Below are 306 nucleotides of genomic sequence, written 5' to 3' on the forward strand. Positions count from 1 at the left end.
CATTTCTTCGCTGAAATAGAACTATAACATGTTTACATTATGAACAAAAAAAGAAAGGAAAAAAATGCGAACTGTCCATGATAGTAGAATTTGGTCGAAACAGTCGCTCGTTCTGTTCTGCAATAGCACCTATCGATAGTACATATATTTAATACGTTCTTTTAAATCTTCCAGATTTAAATTAGAAGTCACGCGGATACTGTTGATTATAAATCAATGAAAGAAGATGGGTAATATAAAGAGGGAACGTCCTTCTTGTTGGTACTGTACCATACATAATAGGAGGGAAGTACAATTTTATCTTGA

This window comes from Plasmodium inui, assembly GCF_000524495.1.
Source record: "Plasmodium inui San Antonio 1 unplaced genomic scaffold supercont1.153, whole genome shotgun sequence".
NCBI classification, from domain to species: domain Eukaryota; phylum Apicomplexa; class Aconoidasida; order Haemosporida; family Plasmodiidae; genus Plasmodium; species Plasmodium inui.